At 44.3% G+C, this 20,555-nt stretch overlaps 1 long non-coding RNA gene across 1 annotated transcript; it reads left to right on the plus strand.

The window, feature by feature from the left end:
* Positions 1 to 882: 882 nt before the first annotated feature.
* Positions 883 to 7,358, plus strand: LOC310699789. Its single transcript, XR_014522255.1, has 2 exons — positions 883 to 1,240; positions 5,253 to 7,358. It is a non-coding gene; the product is annotated as an uncharacterized lncRNA (long non-coding RNA).
* Positions 7,359 to 20,555: the final 13,197 nt, after the last annotated feature.

Consider the following 20,555-nt stretch of genomic DNA (forward strand, 5'->3'; position numbering starts at 1 on the left):
CGGAAAGTATGCTTATGGAAACAATGGGTGAAATCCAATCCTGCTGCCCCATTTGTGGAAAGGCTGTTGACCAAGTACCCTTCTCTTTATAACCCCTATGCCACCTGTCACACTGTGTTGGAGGGTCTCTAACTCTCTGGGGCTGGTTTTCAGGGAGTGCAGAACCCAAAGAGTGCTCACTAATGGTTCCTCATCATCCTGAAAAAAGTGACAAGTAGAGTGCCGCAGAGTAGTGTCCTGGGCCTGTTGTTGTTCAACATCTTTATAAATGACTTGGATGAAAGTACAGTGGTACCTTGGGTTACAGACACTTCAGGTTACAGACACTTCAGGTTACAGACTCCGCTAACCCAGAAATAGTACCTCAGGTCAAGAACTTTGCTTCAGGATGAGAACAGAAATCGTGCAGTGGTGGTGCAGCAGCAGCAGCAGGAGGTCCCATTAGCTAAAGTGGTACCTCAGGTTAAGAACGGTTTCAGGTTAAGAACAGACCTTCAAAACGAATTAAGTTCTTAACCTGAGGTACCACTGTACTGAGGGGGTACTCATCTAATTTGCAGATAACACCAAACTGGGAAGGGTAGCCAATATCACAGAAGACAGAATCAAGATGACCTTAACAAATTGGAGAACTGGCAGACAAAACTAACAAAATAAATTTCAGTTGGGACAAATGTAAGATTCAACACTTAGGCAGGAAGAACGAGCTGGACAAATATAAGATGGCGGACACCTGGCTTGCCGGGAGTACACCACAGGCTTAACATGCCGGGAGTGGACCACAAGCTTAACATGAATCAACAGCAGCAAAATAAAATAAAAAAATAAAAAAATAAAAAAATAAAAATAAAAATGATGCTATCCTAGACTGCAGCAACAGAATTATGGTGTCCAGGACAAGGGGAGCAATCCACTCTGTTCTGTACAGTGTCCAGTTCTGGGTGTCATAATTTAAGAAGAATGTTGACAAGCTGGAATGTGTGCAGAGGAGGGTGACCAAGACGATAAAGTGTTGGGAAAGCAAGCCATATGAGGAGTAGTTGAGAGAGTTGGATATGTATAGCCTCATGAAGAGGACACTGAGAGGAGATATGGTAGCCATCTTCAAATATCCAAAGGGCTGTCACATGGAAGATGGAGCAAGCTTGGTTTGTCCTGCGCTGAGGGTAGGACCCAAACTGATGGACTCAAGTTACAAGAAAGCAGATTCCGACTAAACATCAGGAAGAACTTTCAGATGGTAAGAGCTGTTCAGCAGTGGAACGGTCTCCCTTGGGAGATGGTGGACTCTCCTTCCTTGGAGGTTTTCAAGCAGAGGTTGGATGGCCACCTGTCATAGCTGCCTTAGTTGAAATTCTTCCCTTTCAGGGGGTTGAACTAGATGACTCTCAGGGTCCCTTCCTACCCACACATTTCTTTGATTCTATTACTCTTCCAATAGTGGATGCTTCTGCCAAATCTAAATCCCTTCCATAAGTGCAAGGGCACCGATGGGATTCCCATAAATGGTTGCTTTCAGATTTGCCATAAATTAACTTTGAATTCATTAACTTTTCTCTTGGAAGTGTGGCTTTAGGCCTCGGCGTGGGACTTTTTCTGGTTTCAAGATTTATTTGGTACTCATTAGCTTCTCTGCCTGTATTTCTTTCCTTAATTATTCTGGAACTAGTGATGCAGCTTCTCAAGATTTAATAGGGAAGGGAAGGGCCCTTTCTTAGGGCAAGTCTATAGCTCAGTGGTAGAGCATCTGCTTGTCATTCAGAAAGCCCCAGATGCAAGACAATCCCTCGCATCTCCAGGTAGGGCTGGGATACCCTCTTGCCCTGAAACCCTGGAGAGTCACTCCCAGTCAGTGTAGACTGTGCTGAGCTAGAAACTAACTGCTTGGTAGACCAACAGTCTGACTACCTATTGACACAGTTTCCTATGTACCTGTATCAATACAAGACCCAGTTCACATATCTATTCAGAGTCCTGGCACTGGCTAGAAAGGCTTGCACAATCACAGCCAGGTTACGCAGTGAAGCAACTCCTTGCGTGACTCCGGCTATTTTAGCATCGTGCTGCCAAGATATATATATATATATATATATGTGTGTGTGTGTGTGTGTCACATGGGTGGCAGTTTGTAGAGCAGCACAAATGCAACAGCCATTGCACCACCAACTGCATGAGTAAATCAAGCTTGAATGAAACACCCTGCAATAACTGACTGCTATTCAAATGAAATATATTTGAGCACATTGTTGGTGGGGAGCAACAAAACATGCCCCCAGCCTTTAAAAGTCTTTTAATGAATGTATCTCTTTGTCCTTGACATCTTATAGATTTGCAAGTGCAGACACACGCCAACAGTGTAATGTAGGTATCGTCCTTGCTATCTCCCGCATTTCCTCATCTTCTACACTTCTGATTTCAAAGGATCTCATTGTTCCAGAGCACAGCCTTGATCTCATTTTGTAGAATGCTGAATTATATGTCCTGTTTTCACCCTCGGTTGCAATCCTTGGAGCTAAATGGGTGGAATTTTCATATTTATATAAAGCAGGCTTTTATGGGAAGCGATGATCCTGGTCTCTGTTAGTAAATTCAGAACCTGGAAGGAGGTGGTGGTGATCAGTCCCCCATTAGCTAACAAATGCATACCCAGCAAAACCAAACCAGAAGAATGACCCAAGTCCTTGCAAATTTGTTCCATTAATATGATTTCTCCCCCCTTGCGCTGAGCTCGCATCCGGTCTTGTTTCCAAAGTCTGGGTGTTGGCAGGTTAAGCAGTACATGCATACCACACGCACAGTGAATATGCTGAACAATGCATCCGTTTCTCCCCCTCCTCCAGCATGTTATATACCATTCATGTGAGACGTGCTGCTGACATGCTTGGAACATCCTGAATATCCTTGAGGCTTTGCTAATGAAAATCTATGTGTTTGTTTCCTTCCCAAGACGTGCTTCTTGTGTACCATCAAATGCTTGTGTGTGCGTGTGTATGTGTGTGCCACACAGGAACAAGCGCTCGCAAGTTGCAGGATATGGCAGTAAACATGCCAAATGAGAAACATCCGATGAGCTGCTCTACTGAAGCTCACCTACTTAAATAGCTTTTCTTTTTAAAGTCCTTTTATTGCCACTATTATTTATTTTAAAAACAACAACACACCAAACCAAACCAAAAGAGGGTCATGAAAAGCTCTAAGCTAGTAGCCTTAGAAGATTTTAAGGCAGTTGCTTGGGAAAGAAGTGATTCAAAAATTCATAAAGCGGTTGTTGTTTTTTTAAGCTAACTGGGATAAGGGTTTAGGGTGTGAAGTGAGAGCAGATGAATCTACTGTATGAATTCACTGGGGCTTTGAGGAGAGAAACTGGGTTATGGGTCATTGCGGTGCTTATTATAAACCACAGATTAACACCAGTGGATTGGGTTCAGAGATGCATGGGCAGAACAATGCATGTGTAGAGGGCATTTCCTGGCTCTCTCTCTGTGCAGAGGTCCTATTCTACGCCCCACCAAAATTCTCTAGGTTTAAGAGACCCTCTGGGAAAGTCTGGGGTGGGGCACGGAGGGCCAGAATGGGACAAGGAAATCTTCAGAGTTCAGGGAGGCAGCCATGAGCAAGTAGAAGTGCCTTTGGACCACCCCTGGAGCCAAGTTCACATGTTTGCCTTTCACACTCAACACCCACAGCATACATTTCAAGCACATGGCTTCCCCCCAAAGAATCCTGGGAACTGTAGTTTATCCCCTCACAGAGCTGCAATTCTCAACACCCTTAACAATCTACAGTTCCTATGATTCTTTGGGGAAGCCGTATACTTGAAATGTATTTGTGCAGGTGACCCTAACATAAACGAGAAATAGCCCTTTAGAAGGAAGCTTTCAAAGTAAGCACCATTTGTATTTCTTTGTTTATTTTTTAAATCCTTTTTTTTTCTCGAGAGTTCAAGATAACTTTTTAAATATCATGATAAATATCCAATTGGATAAGTTTTTAACATTGGGGATCACACACCTCCTTGTTTCTGTATTGCAATATAGCTGGAAATATGGTTTGCTCTGACTTCAAAGAGCCATATCAGGCCCATGCCAGACTGCTTTCTTCCAGGTGATATATCTGCTACAGATCATGCCAACCCTTCCCCAGTTATTAAATCCATTTATATCCCACCTCTCTAAGAAGGATCAAGGTAACATACAGTAATGAAAATCATAGGCCATGGAAAACCATTTAAAAAACCAACAAAGCTGTCAAAAAGCACACACTAGGAATAAAACAGAATATTCACTAAAAGCAGAAGCACCCCAACTCCTGCAAAAGCCTGCTAAACACATGGGACTTTTCATATCTTTATGAAAAACAGCCTGGAAAGGAACTGATACACTTGCTTTGGCAACTCAGTCCAGAGCTGAAGCTCAGCGGCAGAGCATCTGCTGTGCATGCAGAAGGTCCCTTGGTATCTCTACACAGGGCTGTGGGAGAACTCAAGAGCCTCTGTGTGGCCAGATGGACCAATCGCATGACTCGGTTCAAAGCATGTGAACCCCACACAGTTGCGAATTGGGTAAAAACCCTCCTCCCCAATGCATTTCCCTTCGTGTGAAGTCTCTCCACCTGCATTAAGTCCATGTGTTAAGGGGATTGCATGGATGCAGGGATACACCATGCCCTGGATACCCCCAGTCTGCTTTTGACACACATGGGAAGATGCTGCACACATGTACTAACATACACATGCGGAGTGCCTCCATTTAGGAATGTGGGTCCTGTTCGCCCATGATCACTCTTATGTGGAGGAACTCTGCTTATGGGCTCATCTTACGTACACTGAATCCATGGAGGTGGTTAGGTGCAGCTTCTGGTTGTACTGGTGGTGTGGTTGGTGCCCTGCTTGGTGCAAATGTTGGTTTCCCAGATCCTCTCCCTTTTGGATAGGTTTTGTAAGTACTATGTTCATTCCTAACCCAGGAAGCAGAGCTATGTCCGTCCGCCAGCCCAGTGCTTTTTTCACCTGCTTGATATTGACAGATGTTGGCACCACTTGCTTTTGTTTTGGGGTTGTTGTTCTCACGGATGATACCGGACAGTGATTGAGTCGTAGTCTGTATCACTTACCCTCGGCTGCCACGGTTTTCCCTGGGAAGAAAAGCACCATACAAATTTCAGAATAGATAAAAAGAAAAATACCCTGTTTGTCTCCCTCATTGAGATGGATGACGGGCCGAACATTTATTCTCATTAAACATTCTTTTCAGCTTTTCTTTTCAGAGTTTGTCCTCAAGTTTCTTGGCTGCGGCACCCCAGTGGTGAAAATTAAACCACTGAGCAGACGAGACACGGCTTAGCGAATGAATAGAGGCTTGGTGCAATGGGTCATGTGACCGAGGGCACTCATTTGAGCCTGCAGAGTGGCTGAAGGCGTTGTTTGGTTCCCAGTCTTACTGGGTTGTGCACTGAGGTGCCAATGGGGAATGCAAAGCAGGAGCATCCATCATAAGCAACCACAGACCGATTATGATCTGGCAAAAGTGTACACAATAAGCTGATGTCATAATCAAGCTATTTAAAACCAAACCAAACGTCCAGGGAAGAAGAGAAATGAGGAAAGGGAAAAAGTCCTCTCTCAGCGATGAGGCACATGAAACCCGTATAATTGTGCAAAGATCATAGCTGCCATCATCTGTCATCACGGTTTCATTAAAGCTGCGTTGCTAAGGGACTTGTTGGCCCCTGCCACTTTGAATCGCCGTACTTGCAGTCTGATGTGAATTTATTGTGCCTCTAAGTCAATGACGGTGCCTGCCCATGCAAGGAGTAACTAGAAATAACCTTGAGGTATAGGATATTGTTCTAAGAAGACATGACAACAAATCTCCTTCAGCCAACACATATGACTTCAGCTTGCTTCAGTTTCACACATTTGCAAAATACATCTCTGGCCATGCTAATACGACCAATGGCTTACTTGTTCTCTACCTGCTAAGGGTTTTGTGACCCCAGAATGCAGGAAATGCAACATGCCAATATTTAATTTTTTCTTACCAAAATGCTGTCGAGTAAAAAAATCCATTTATTTTTCTTCTTGTACTTAACTCTCAACCAGTGCTTTCTTTACTATATTACTGTACTTTGTATATTTTATCCATTCTACTTAGCAGTGCACCATCTCTCCTCCCTTGCTCAATATCTAAAATCACTCTACTTATGAAGAAATCCAGACTTGAAAAAAAGTTATGTGACATAGATTAAGACCTTAGAATCCATCTGCACTGTTGCTTAATGTGGAGAGTGAGCACCCTGTACCTCCATTAATTCTCCATTATCCATACATCACTGGCCTACAACCACAGCTGTCCCACATCTATGGAAGGGGCAAATGTTAGCCACAGTGTTGCTAGCGAGCCTCTGATTTCTTGAAAACCCTGAAAATTGAAAGTTGAAAGCCCTGAAAATTGAGAATTGATGATACTTCACATTCCCAGTTTTTTATGCAGGAGAGACAATATCCATCATTTTATGCCTTCTTACGGGTGGTATGCAGGTGGACAAATGGTTCCACAGAAAGCTGTAACTTCGAGTTTTGAACTTTAAAAAAATAATCATTTGCTGTATTTTCTAAATGTATGATACTCCATGCACTGCTGGAAAGAGCTCACCTTTTCTCCCAGTAGTCCTTTTGAGCAGCAGAAGTTTGGTGCATTATGCAAAGCATCCAGCTGTGCTTCAGTATCATCACCTCCTGCCTAATATTTCCCCTGTAAATGTTTGGGAAAGAATGTTCTTGGAGAAGGATTCCCTGCAAAGCTGAACCTTCTACTGCTCCTGAGAACCATGCTCAACTTTGGCACTGTGAGTTCAGGGAGGAGACCCCATCTGTCCCCCCCCCTTAAAAAATAAAATCCCCTACAGTCATTGGCAATGTTGGGCAAGTCTGCAGTAACAAATGTTGCAACTGCAAAAAGGCGACAGGATTGCCTTGGTGGTGGTTGTGGTATTCCAGAGTGATTGTGGTCCTCTTGGACATATGGGGGAAGCTCAATTTCAGGGACTACTTAGAGCCAGCCATCACTACACAGACCATTCTGTCCATTGCTCACCAGATGAGCACAAGACGATAGGAACAAAGGTAGAATACAGGAGAGTATTGACTCACAGGGCCAAATCCAGGTAACAACGGGTCACCTTGAAGAACTACACAATATTATTCATGGGGAAGAATGAAGTGTGAAACCAAATAGGGTTCAACATCACCTGGACCTTTTTAGAAGTACAGTAGAGGAAGAATAACCTTCAACATCTGCTTCAGTTTATGGTGCTTCCGGAAGACCTTCACCAGCAGGTCGTGCTGTGGCTTTCTGTGCCACACAGATCTGGCTACCGTTAATGCTCGCAGCTACACAGGAGACTGTAATTGTGATAAGCAATGCATGAAGGTTATTCGATTTTGTATTGTACCTGGCTTAGAGATTTGTAAAATATTAAGAGGTTTAGAAATGAATGAGTGGATGAACACTGCAATTTGTTTCAGGGTGTATATTTTTGCTTCTTATTTCTCACCACTTTAATGTTATATAATCCATCCAGATCCTTTGGGTATGGTGAGGCAGATATTAAACTGAACAAATGTATCTTTTTTGTAGTTAGAGCCATAGTTATAGCACGGTTCACTTTTGTGATAGGATAATTTATCTCCATATAAGCTCTGCGCACATGGCAGATTCTGCCCTTTATAACTCACATTCACAGGTGTGTGTGTGTGTGTTTTAAAAGGCATATTTTGCTTGAGAGATAGCCTAGATCAGTGTTTCCCAAACGTTTTTGGGCAACGGCACACCTGTTTACTGAAAAAAAATCTCGCGGCACACCACCATTAAAGCCCCGCCCCGTGACGTCAGCGCGCAGCGTCACGCCGGGAGGGACGCACAAAAGTGAAAGTTTTTTCCCTCGGCAGCTCCTCTCAGCTGCGCTCAATCCGCCTCGGAGCGCAGGAGCGATGCCTCTCTCTGGCTCTCCCTCCGCGCAGGCTGAGGGAGGGAGGGAGGGAGCGACGCGTGTGACCCGTCTCTGCTGGGAGACCAAACCCAGCGAGGCAGAGTCGCGCGGAGGCGCCCAGGCAGCGCTGCCGGCTGCGAGGAGGAGCGCCAGGCAGCAGCAGGAGGCGCGGCCTCTCCTCGCCGCCGCCGCCCCGCCTCTTGCCGCCCGACTCGCCCGCCTCCCTCCAGGCATCTCGCGGCACACCAGCCGATGTCTCACGGCACACTCGTGTGCCGCGGAACACCGGTTGGGAAACACTGGCCTAGATGTTTATGCATGTCCAGTAACCATAGAAATTCAGCTCTCACGGAACAAAGTCATAAAGCAATTCACATCAATTACTGTAACTTAGAGTAAGGAAGTACAGATACAAAGAGTTTCATCTCAGGCAAAATAAGCAAAAGTGTGCATGACAAAATAAAGGCCCCCATCATTAGGTGCACTCAGGAGGTTGGATTCTTCAAGTTGGACTTTTGACTTTCAACACACACACACACACACACACACACACACACACCACCTGCTCCCAGTTTTGCATGACAAACCATGCGGCAGATTCTCAAAGTTTCAAAAGTTGCTTGCCAACAGAGCATTGCTGTTAAAAATCAAAAGTATCACACTGTGCCCAAAACTACTTGGAGCCATCAGCATGTAGAAGAAGGCAGGCAAACTGCAGAGTTACAATTCACGTGTGCTCTGAGTGGTGGCCTTAAGAGGACAAGTTGCTCCACTACAGACAATTATGTAAAGCAACAACACTGTTTAATTCCCACTGGTCTGACTTATCTTGATTTCCTTATATTGGGTGCATTCCACACTTCTTGAATAACTCTGGAAAAAAGTGAAAACAGAGATGCTTTCACGGTGTTTCCAAAACATGAGAAGATGAACAACCAGAACTTGCTGAAATGACATATTAGATGAATGGGGCTTTTATGCTTGGAATTTACTGTTTCCCATATTGGGGGTTAGAAATATTTCCCCCCCTGGATCCAACTGCTTGGAAACCTTCCCTTTCCACACAACGACAGAAAACTTGAAATGGCTGTCTGGCTGGGCCCTTGCCCCTTTTCTCTCTCCTAGGGAGGAATTAATAAAGCATGCTTTATTTGTATAGTGTAACTTTTAAAATGACATTTTGGAAGTTTCATATTCATTCCGTTGTTCCTCAGAACTTCCTGCATCTGTTTGCCAGCATTGGCTGTTAAAACACAGTTGTCAGTAGAACTGGGATTCTTTGAAAATCATGTTCACACCACATCATATCCCTCCCATTCATCAACAGTGAAACCAAGTTGCACTGAGATTAATTTGAAGCACGATTTTACTTTTAAGTGGTCATTGCCTTCATTACTCTGCCTTGAGAAAAAGCTGTGGAACATCTGCAGCATCTGGGTTGAGGGCATTAGGGATGAAATGGGCCGCTATGGTCTTGATGTATGAGCATGTAAGAACATAAGAAGAGCCTGTTGGATCAGGCCAATGGCTTTTCTGGACCAGCATCCTGTTCTTGCAATGGCCAACTAGATGCCTGTGGGAAACCAGGGAGCAGAACATGAGGTCAAGATCACACGCCCCTCCCTTGGTTTCCAGCAACTGGTATTTGGAATCATTACTCCTTGAACATAGCTGGCGAATGGAGGCTGGCTACCTAATTTCCAGGTTGATCCTTCTTATTTTCCAGCTCTAACATAGAAGGAAAGGGTTCATGGTATGTTTCCTCACAAGCTTTTCTCTCACATGCTGCAGTGGATCTTAGGGTTGCCATATTTCAAAAAGTAAACAACCGGACTCCCCACAAGTTGTTGAGCTTTTCTTTATGAAAACACACACAAAAAAGCATGATTTCCCCCAGGAGAATCTAGATGAATGGCAGCCCTAGTGGATCTCTATACTCATATAGATGCATCAGGAATTCCAGCAATGTGTGGGCCTTTCCCCCATGTCCACCCCATTGCTGGCCATTTCACCAGGAAGGCCATAGTTTCATCCTTGCCACTGAAGCTCCATATTAGTAAAGGTAAAGGGACCCCTGACCATTAGGTCCAGTCGTGACTGACTCTGGGGTTGCGGCACTCATCTTGCTTTATTGGCTGAGCGAGCCGGCATACAGCTTCTGGGTCATGTGGGCAGCATGACTAAGCCGCTTCTGGCGAGCCAGAGCAGCACACGGAAATGCCGTTTACCTTTCCGCAAGAGCGGTACCTATTCATCTACTTGCACTTTGAGGTGCTTTCGAACTGCTAGGTAGGCAGGAGCAGGGACCAAGCAATGGGAGCTCACCCCGTTGCGTGGAATCGAGCCACCAACCTTATGATCTGCAAGTCCTAGGCTCTGTGGTTTAACCCACAGTGCCACCCACGTCCCGAAACTCCAGATTACTTCTACTTAATTTCACACGAGAAGCCTGCAAGCAATGTAAGATAAATCACTGTGATGCCATTTTCTGCACACCATTATGCCACTTCGATATAGTTTAGAATAACTGATTCTGATTTCAGTAGTAGATAGGTAGCCGTGTTGGTCTGCCATAGTCAACATAAAAAAATTTCTTCCAGTAGCACCTTAAAGACCAACTAAGTTAGTTCTTGGTATGAGCTTTCGTGTGCATGCACACTTCTTCAGATAGTATCTGAAGAAGTGTGCATGCACACGAAAGCTCATACCAAGAACTAACTTAGTTGGTCTTTAAGGTGCTACTGGAAGAAATTTTTTTTATTATTATTCTGATTTGCATATCACAGTCAGTAGGTAATAAAACATTCCTTTCTAACAATTTCAAAGGAAAAAAAACACATAGAGGAACTGCTTAGAAGAGTTTGCAGAAGATTAAATAAACTGAGGTTAGCAATTCCTGCTTTCAGGTGTAGTGATAAAGATCTTATCAGGAGCTGTACTTGTTAAACTGTTGGCAGCTATATCCATTCTCCAATTCTGCAGAAACGAACATGACTCAGCATCCCTTTTTCCTTGACGTGCATGTGGTAATGTTATCACATTGAAGCAAAAACCACAGCAAACACAACTCAACAAGTGAGAGATACAGTGTGAAACAGTCCACAGACAAGTTTAAAAATGCAAAGCACTCTGCTAAAATTAGGCACAAAGGACACATCTTATAAGACTGCTGGGTTCCTTGTTTATATGCTACAAAAACCATCTATATTTTTCCGCATTTTTGAACCAAAGGGCTTCACACAGGCCTCTGCTTAGCCACAATGAGAGCAGAATACTGAACTAGATGAGCCTTTTGGCTAGATTCAACAGGGCTCTTCCTGTGTTTTTATGAGTCCACCGATTGAACTTTCTTCCTCCAAATCATGGCTACAGTGGTGCCTCGCAAGACGAAATTAATCCGTTCCGCGAGTCTCTTCGTCTAGCGGTTTTTTCGTCTTGCGAAGCAACCCTATTAGCGGCTTAGCGCTATTAGTGGTTTAGCGGCTATTAAAGGCTTAGTGGCTATTAAAGGATTAGCGGATTAGCAGCTAAAAGGCTATTAGCGTCTTAGCGGCTTAGAAAAAAGGGGGGGGCGAAAAAAAATCGGAACACTTGCAAGACGTTTTCGTCTTGCAAAGCAAGCCCATAGGGGAAATCGTCTTGCGAAGCAGCTCAAAAACGGAAAACCCTTTCATCTAGCGGGTTTTCCGTCTTGCGAGGCATTCGTCTTGCGGGGCACCACTGTATTTATGATGTTACTGCTGTACTGGTCACTGGGGTTGCCATTTCCCCATTCCACACCAGGGGTGGTGTTCACTGTTCTGTACCTGTTTGTCTTTTTATTGTATCTCACTCTTGATCCATCGCCACTCATATTTCATTAAACTTATATAATCTCAGCCCGATCTTGTAGTATGCTAAAATAACATCATTGTTTTCATCCTCCTGACCGTGCTGTGAGCACCGCTTTTCTGACAAATACTGTCACAGAAGCAAAGAGAAGGTGGCATTTGCTATGCAAATATATGTCTGCCCACATATAATTACCACAAATGAAATGAAAACAATCCTAATATAATGATTTTAAGGTGTTGTTGTTTTGTATTCTACCAAGGCGAGGCTATTATCAAATTAGTTCTTCTCCTCGAAACCAGCAGGATAAATTACCACACAGGTGTGGTGGTATATACCTCTCCAATAAGGGCAATTATATTTTCAAGTGTGGCCTGAAAGTGTGTCCAGCCAGTTGTGAAGAGGCTTGCCCCTTTTACATAGCAGGGTTGTGCACGAATTAAAACAGAATTAGGACCAATGGTGAACACCCGGAGGCAGTGGAGAGGGGACTCTGGGGCTTGCCCTAAAGGGCTATGGGACTATATGGAGCAGAAAAAGGACCCCTTTGAGACCCACTCAAACCATACCCCTAAAGTAATGGGGCTTGAGGGGAATGGAGACTTGAGAGGGCCTCCCTCAAGCAGGAGGGGGTTGGCAAGGCACTTGCTTTCAGGGCAGGATTTGTGTGCTCAGAGAATGCAGGTTAGGAAAAAGTGGCAAGGCCATCCCTTGCTTCAGATATGCCCACACAGCTTAATTGTTGTAAATTATGTAAAGTTGTGGCCCTTAATCAACCCTATACCCGAGTCCTGTCTCTTTATTCCTGATTGTGGGTGCAATTATAGTGATTATGTGAAGCATGTATGTTCAACCATTGAGTAAAATGGGGGGTCTTTTATTTCTCTCAACCCTTTCCCCAAATAAACACTGACATCATAATGGCTGTCATCAAAACAAGTGGGTCATGAGTAGACTTAGTTCCAGTCAATTGAGAATAGATATGTCATGTTAGAAGTCCAAACCCTCAACAACCTCAGATGTAATCTTTCACCAATGCCATTTTGGGGAGAATGTGGAAGATTTCAAGTTTTGGAAGTTCTTGCATGGAAGAACTGCTGGACATCAGCTCACCAGACAGGCATAGACAGTGGAGCAATCAGCATTTAAAAACAATTAATTTCACATTACAAGCCAGAAGGAACTAAAATGGTGGCACCCACAGGAACCTTCCATCTACTCTGACAGCTAAGTTTAGACTTGACCAATCCAATTCAGGACTAATTCCACAAACCAGCTGTCTTTAAACTGGTGCCCTCCAGATCCTTTGGAACGCAATGGTCTCATCTCTCACCACTGGTTATTGCTGGGTGGGGCTGATGGGAAATGAAGTCCAATGACATGTGGCTGACACCAGCTTAGGTAAGGCTGCCTTAAGATATGAACTGAGCAAATGTGGGCCGAAATAAGTATCTTGGGGATAAGCACCTGGTTGTTTTCCAATTTTATTTCCTGCCATTGTGGACCTAATTGGGCCTCTTTAAGGCAACTTGGAATTCACTTCAGGTTTTGATTCCAAAGTGCATGAAAACTTGGCTCTGCTATTTGATTGCTGTTGTCTTCTATCTGTCTGCAGAATGTCGCATGTTTATCGTTCCGTCCACACATCTGCACACACTTCTCGAACTATTTCATTGGTGCAGGTGGGAGAGGGGCCATGAGAGAGGCGAAAGCATTCGGCTGAGATACGGAACCCGGCCACTTTTTTGTTTTAAAAAAGAGTTTATGAAGAAAAATATGTGAAGAAACAATAAAAACTCAGAGCACACACACACATTCCTTGGGTTACAGCAAAAGTACGAGAAAAACAAGCCGACAACAGGAACACTCCCTCTGTAACCTGCAACCTTTGACCTAGAAAGTTCTTTAACCAAACGTTTCCGCCTAACAAACTGCAACGGGCAAAAGCATAGGGAGGTTCTCTCTGTGAGTGTGCAAGACCTGATCTTGACCAATCCACTCCCTTCTCTCATGCTGCCTTATCTTCAGTGCTATTTAATATCTATATGAAGCCACTGGGAGCGGTCATTAGGAGATTTGGGACAAGGTGCCAACAGCATGCGGGTGAAACTCAGCTCTGTTTCTCCACAACATCTGAATTGGGAGAGGCTGTCGAGTGCCTGGACTGCTGCCCTGGACACAGTGATGAAAAGCATGAGGAAAAACAAGCTAAGCTTGAATTCTGGCAAGACGGAGGCATTGTGGGCGAGTCGTTCCCATGTCCGAGAAATTGGTCCATTACCTACTCTGGGTGGGGCTGCACTCCCCCCGAAGGAGCAGGTTTGCAGCCTGGGAGTGCTGCTGGATCCAGCTGTGTGCCCAGGTAGCCTCAGTGCCTAGAAGTGCCTTTTGCTATCTGTGACTGATGCAACAGCTATGGCTATCTCTGGACCAGGAAAGACTTGCCCCTGTAGTTCATGCATCGGCTACTTCAGGACTGGGTTACCGTAATGCACTATGTGTGGGACTTCCCTTAAGCTGGATCCGGGAGCCACACTTGGTGCAGAAGGCTGCAGCGTAATTCCTGACAGGAGCGAGAACCTGTCGTCATATAACACCTGCTCAGAGATATGAACTGGCTGCCTATTTATTTGCTACTGGGCCAAGTTTAGCGTGTTCCTATTACTATCCATGTGACGGTGGTGAACTCCTGTTGCTCTGTCCCAGCTTCTGCCAACCTAGCAATTTATCTCTGCCTTACCTCATCTATGCCCACTTAACCACATCAATCTGTGGAACTGGCTTTGTTACAGGTGCCACATAATACTCAATCTGCATATATTTTAATATGGCAGCTCCCACTATTTGGAACTCCCTGCCACTTGACAACCAGGCAGGCACCTTCACTGTGCTCTTTTCAACATTTTTCTTTAGGCAAGCTTATCAAGAGACGTAGAACGTTGAGAAGCATTTTAATCTGGTTTTTAGCTTATCATTCATTTTAATTATTTTTTGAATATTTTAAATACAGTGGTACCTCAGGTTAAGAACTTAATTTGTTCTGGAGGTCCGTTCTTAACCTGAAGCTGTTCTTAACCTGAAGCTGTTCTTAACCTGAGATACCACTTTAGCTAATGGGGCCTCCCGCTGCTGCTGCTGCACCGTCACTGCGCGATTTCTGTTCTCATCCTGAAGCAAAGTTCTTAACCTGAGATACTATTTCTGGGTTAGTGGAGTCTGTAACCTGAAGCGTCTGTAACCTGAAGTGTCTGTAACCTGAGGTACCACTGTAGTTTAAAACTTTACCATTTCATTCTTTGAGGTTTTATTACAGTCAAGCAGTACGTAAATCTTGTGAAATAAGATATAAACATTTCCATGCTTGCAGCCACCACCGCTTGCTATAGAGCTAAGGGAGCTAACTCCAGATCTTGCATAGTGACTAAATGGTCCTCACCTCTGAATGAATTGCTCCCATGCTTGAAGGGGCCAGGATAAGAAGCCTCATGTAAACGGACTAGAAAATCTTAACAGGCCTGCTTTCTGTCTGAACTGGGAGTCTTTGTTCTGCTTTCCCCAGGTGATAGACATAAATAGATGGGACAGGTAGAATTAAGTCAATTTATTCAAATGTATACAGCAGCCTATAAGCCCACGCAGCTTCTATTTATTATCCTGTCTCTGGGTCTGAGCAGCGGCGAGAGACAGGGAAAAAGGCTGTTAGTGCCTGTGTACCAAGTGACTAAGCGGAGGCATTTGTGCTCACACACACGCAAGGAAGATCCCATGAAAAGGCAGTGGAGAAGAGCTGCAAGACTGCTGCAGTGGAGTGGAAAGAGAATGTTACGAAGGCAAGGAGAAGGGCATGACTATGCCCAGTGGTTATGGCTTGGAGGCGGAGTGAGTCATCACGCTGAGCAACCCTGTCGAAGGACACTAGGGAGCAATGGGAAAAAACACACAAAGTGTTCATTATGCAAGGATTTGCCTCTCCTTGGCCAGTGTTTCCACACACATTCCCATTGTTTGGTAGGCGTACCGGTCACTTACTTAAACTTCACTTGAGTTTGCATGTAGGGACTTGTGTATGTGCGTGTGTTTGCATGTGCATTCGTCATGAAGCACATGAATACGTTTATAAATATTTAGAGCAGTGGTAGCCAGCATAGGGCCCTCCAGATGTTGTTGGAGTGCAACTCGCATCATCCCTCACCATTGGCCACATTGTCTAGGACTTGGCGGCCAATGGCATCTGCAGCGCATCATGTTGGCGACACCTGATGTACAACATGGCTGATTCGTTGGTTGTTATATTTCGCAGGCTATTATGTGCCTCTGTGTGGCCAAATTCTGGACTAGAAAACTGATGGGAGAACCTAGCGCTGTGTACACACCACACCTTTAAAACAAATTTGAAGCACATTTCTGACTGCCAACCCAAGAATCCTAGAAAGTGTAGTTCACCCCTCTCAGAGCTAAGATTCCTAGCACTCTTAACAAACTTCCCAGGATTCCTTGAGTGACTGCAGGCTGGGGCGGCCTTGCACCAGGTGCGCTGGTCTCCCAACACTGTGTAGGCTGGTACAGCCTTCTGTGACGTTGCGCTGGGCCCCCTCAATATTGGGAGGGATGCAGGGGCCCCTTAAAACAAATATTGAGGGGGCAGAACACCTTTGTCCCCTAGAGTTTGCATGCCTGGGTCCAGCTGATGTCTCCACCAGCAGGAGAGGAGGAGTGGCAATTTTGTCTGATTAGCTGTAACGTTCCTGATTGAATATGAGCTTCATAAGGCTCAGGGTCCCTTCATAACAGGTAGAAGGTGGTATGGGAAGCCCCCCTGAAAGGCAAATAGGCCAAAGTAGCTGGGCTCTGTTAGCAGAGGTGCCTTCCACATCAAAAGCATCCTCTGACCACAAAGGCCCACCATTGGATTCTGTCCTTCGTTTTCATTCTGTCTGTTTTAAAGAGATGAACATTTTAAAAGCTCTCTCTCTAACCAAAGTTGGCCCTATAGAATACATAATCATAGTCTTCTTTCTTTTGTCCCTCAGGCAGTAGGCATGGAGTGTGGGGGGGGGGTTTCTTTCCATGCTACACTCCTGCACATTTCATGTTGCTATTAACCCCCAAGTCACTAAAATGTGCCTTCGGTTCGTGTAGAGCAGATGAGAGCGTATGTGCTTTAATTTGTTTTCTCAAGTGCCAAGCCATTATTTTAACCTTTAATTTATACCCTTGTCTGCACAAACCCATGCAGGAACGGAAGCAAGATAAGACAAGTTGGTCTTCAACATTCTTTGTGTTCTGTTTTGTGCTGCTAGGAAACTCTTTAAAGGGTGAGGCAGGAATTATTCGCACGTATTTCGGTACCTAATGCAGCCAACACAGGCTGAAGGTTTTACATTTTAAGGACTTTGTGAAGTGGTGCCCCATTTATCAATGATTAAGTGAGAAAACAGAACAAAGGGGTGTATAGAGTGTATTTAAGCTTTCTGCTTAAATGTGCTTAACATGACCATAGTGCTCTTTTAGATTTATAAGAGAGAGAATTGTGCAGAACAGAAAATAAAATTGAGAGAGATTTTATCGGCCATCCCCATGGTGGTGCCCTCCAGTGGTTGGGGCAGCTGGCAGAGATTATAGGAGCTGTAATCCGGCAACACCAGCAGCCATTGATTCATTATTCTAGCATCTGTCCACTGAAAACAAGCCTTGCTTGAACTCCTAATCCAGCTAGGAAACTAAGCAGCCATCCTTTAAACTTGCACTTTCTTCCTGGTGCAAATCCTGTTTCCAGTCAGGGGTTGAACCCCACAACAGGTCTTGAACCAGTGACTTCTAGGATCTCAGGCAAGGCCTTAACCCAAGTACCACCACCCAGCCATGGCCAAGGATAAGAAGCCTCATGGCAATGATGAGCAATAATGGGTGAGCCTAAGGATATGTAATGAGGGCGCCGGGCGAGCTTCCTTAGAGAGACCATTCCACAAACAGAAAGCCACTGCAATGAAGGCCAGTTCTCCTGTTGCCTCTTTCCAGACCTCTTGTGGACGAGGCATGCAAAGAAGAGCTTCAGATGATGACTGCATGGTCTGGGTTGGTTCATATGGGGAAAGGCAGTCCTTTCAGCCCTGAGGTGTTTAAGTCCTTATAGGTCAAAACCAGCATTTTGAATTGGGCCTGGAAACGAATTGGCAGCCTGTGGAGTCAGGCCAGGATCAATATAATATTCTCAGACTGTCTTGCCCCAGTGAGAAACCTGGCTGCTGAATTCTGCACTAGCTGAAGCTTCCGAATCGTCTTCAGAGGAACCCCTATGTATAATGTGTTGCAGTAATTCAGCCTAGAGGTTACCAGAGCACAGATGGCATAAATTAGGCTATCCCTATTCAGATAGGGGTTCAGCAGGGCCACTAGCCAAAGCTGATGGAAGGCACTCCATGCCACTGAGGCCACCTGAGCCTCAAGCAACAGGAAATAGGTACCCCCAAGCTGCATACCCACTCATTCAGAGGGAGTGTAACCCCATCAAGATCAGGCACCCTCTCATCCGTCTGGTCTAGGGAACCACCCACAAACCAGCCATAGCCATAAGGGCTTCATAAAACAAATCCACCTTAGAAAGTGCAGGGTTACCATACTCTCAGCAGCCAAATCTCAAGAAATTAAAGAAGCACAATGGTTAAATTTCTTCACACACTCATAAAATTTATTTATGAAAATGAGTGGATTCCTAATTCTGGCTGCTCTCCCTTGAAGGCCTCTAGGGCTTGATAATAATTCTCTTCAATGTCCTCAGGGGAATCTCTTCTGGATTGTTTAGTTTCTCACGTTAGGACTTGTGTCTCTGGGTGGAGTTATTCCATTTATTTTTAAGTGGTCTAAAATAATGGCAGGTGTCAGCAATCCAAAATACCACCATAAATAATGTCTTTCTTGAGCAAACAGGCAATTATCTGAGGCCCTTTGAAGCTATCACATTTTGGGGAGGGGAGGGGACAGGGATATAAAAGCAACGAAATATTTCCTGTATGTTTTCCATGTTGCACACATCGTAACTGCTTTATCAGAAGTGGAGCTGTGCCAGCAAACTATATTGCTTTAGCTTTCTCATTTGGTTCATTCTGTTTATTAAAACAACATATCTGCTTCTTAGGCATGATCTTGATCATGGCAAAGTCAGACTCTGGCTTAAGATCAGATTTGTATTGCTAACACATCCATGTGACATCCACACACACATCTATTATCAGCGGAGACGAATGGTGAAAAAGTTGGGGAGATGCTATGAATAAGACACCATGTGCCAACAACAGCACTATCAGAAATGGCATATGATGGCACTGCTTGGTTTAAGAAGTATTCGCATGAACCTCTGTGCCTAGCTCCTTGATTTATTATGAGTTCACCTCTCAAAGGATGAAGATTAAGAGAGGGTTTTTTATTTTGTTTTTTACAATAAATGATTGTAAAAGTTGTTCAATCTCCCAAATCGACTTAAAAGCAAGGTTTGTTTTTGTTGTTGTTTTTTAAAAAGGTCTGGTAGCTCTCCACTGGGTAATAAGATCAGCTGACTGCCCTCAGTCTGTGAGGTTAGCTGATAAGATTCAGGCTAGTCCTGCAGCCCAGAGGATACCACTGGCCTATGCAGCCTAGTCTGACTGGCTGCTCAAAGATTCAGGGCACAGAGGTAAAGCCCTGAAGGTTGGCTTCCGGAAGCCCCAGTTCAAGATCTCCCTTGGTGTCCTACAGATCTAACACAGCAGATTTGTGTCACTTTCTGCCTCCTTGAAGCTTTAGTAGTACAGAAGGCAGTTTTCCATAAATTTGGAAGTGAGTTCTGTCACACTCCACCTGTCTTATTCTCTGGCATGCAACAAAGCCCAATCAACAGAATAATTTGCTTTATGTATTATGAATAATCAATGACATGCTGAAAAAGGATGTGAAGAAAATGGGTCTCATGGAAATAGTGTCCAGCTGCACAAATTCTATTTCAGTCTCATGACATTTTTTTTGGAAAAAAAGGAAGCACATGCAGTGCTACTTACACCCTATCATACCCAGAGCCATACAAAAACCCCACAACATAAATACCATACATTTTTTCTATTTTCCCCTTTTGTCTTTCTAATAATTTTTATTGATTACAAGAAAACAAAATAGAACAACTACATAATGGAATCCAGTTAGAGACATAAAATACCCAGGACGGAGTCAGACTAGATCACAGCAAATGACTTAATAGAATCACAGAATTGTAGAGTTGAAAAGAACCATGAGGGTCATCTAGTCCAACCCTCTGCATTGCATCTTCCACCCAATGTGGGGCTCGAACCCACAACCCTGAGATTAAGAGTCTCATGCTCTTCCAACTGAGCCATCCCATTACCAGTTTTGTGAGATCAGTATGCACCAAATAAAGGAGGGGGGGGGGATAAAGTCCAGAATCCGTCAGACCAATCTTTCTCCACTTCACTTCTCATCACCTGTCTGTGTCATGTAAGAGACAGTGATGTGTCCCAGACATTACTGAACCACGATTCCTTCGGTAGCATTAAACATGACTTCCATAATTGACCAATGATAATCTGAGTCGCCACCAGTAAAAACAAGACCTGATCTTCATGCTTAACTGTCTGTTTAAGGTCACTTTCCAGAGATAACAATGCCAAGGTGATTGGTTTATGGCAGATTAGTAGTTTAATTAAGCAAAAGGTCTTTACCAAGTGGCGTTCCAAACTCTAATGAGTTTT

This window comes from Podarcis liolepis (assembly GCF_965112155.1).
Source record: "Podarcis liolepis genome assembly, chromosome: 2".
Taxonomy (NCBI): domain Eukaryota; kingdom Metazoa; phylum Chordata; class Lepidosauria; order Squamata; family Lacertidae; genus Podarcis; species Podarcis liolepis.